The following is a 734-nucleotide window of genomic DNA, read 5'->3' on the forward strand; positions in this document are numbered from 1 at the left end:
TCTTCCTGAATGCGGCCGGATTTTGGGAAATGATTGAAACTCCCGCTCGATGTCTCGGAGACTGATAAACACAGGATAACAGCCCTCACCGCGTTTCTGTCCTTAACACAAACACTAACGGTTTATCCCAGACACATCGTCTTTAACCAGCAACACGGAGGAGAGAAACATCACTAACCTATAGCTATCTATGTAGAAAGCGTGTGGATAAACCAGGGGAGATGGATGTGTAGGTGCAGGAAGTTATCGGGATGGCTGATGGAATGTTAGCCTTTATCCCGAAAGTACAAGAGCACTGAACTCTTCCTTCCATTGATTTGGAGTTTGGTTCGAACTCACCTGGAGCACTCTGTGTGTAGCTTTTGTCCCAGTTATCCAGGAGGGATATTATTGTCAGAGACAGAGTGTAATGAAACAGCACCAGGCTAATTTGTGGAAAGGTGGCACTGTCCAACAGGCAGGAATCTCCAAGGAATCCCCTCCCTCTCAGGCTCGGAAAAGCGATCTCATCGAAACTACCGAATACTGAAAGGATAGACAGCGGAGATGGAGGCCTGGTATTCCGCTAATCCCACTGCCCTGCTCTCTCCCCCATGGCTCTGCATCGATCCCCAAACTAATCCCACTGCCCTGCTCTCTCCCCCATATCCCTGCATCAATCCCCAAACTAATCCCACTGTCCCCCGCTCTCTCCCCATAGCCCTGTATCAATCCCCAAACTAATCCCACTGCCC

Source organism: Rhincodon typus, unplaced genomic scaffold (assembly GCF_021869965.1).
Source record: "Rhincodon typus isolate 14 unplaced genomic scaffold, sRhiTyp1.1 hic_rhity00000054, whole genome shotgun sequence".
In the NCBI taxonomy this organism is placed as follows: domain Eukaryota; kingdom Metazoa; phylum Chordata; class Chondrichthyes; order Orectolobiformes; family Rhincodontidae; genus Rhincodon; species Rhincodon typus.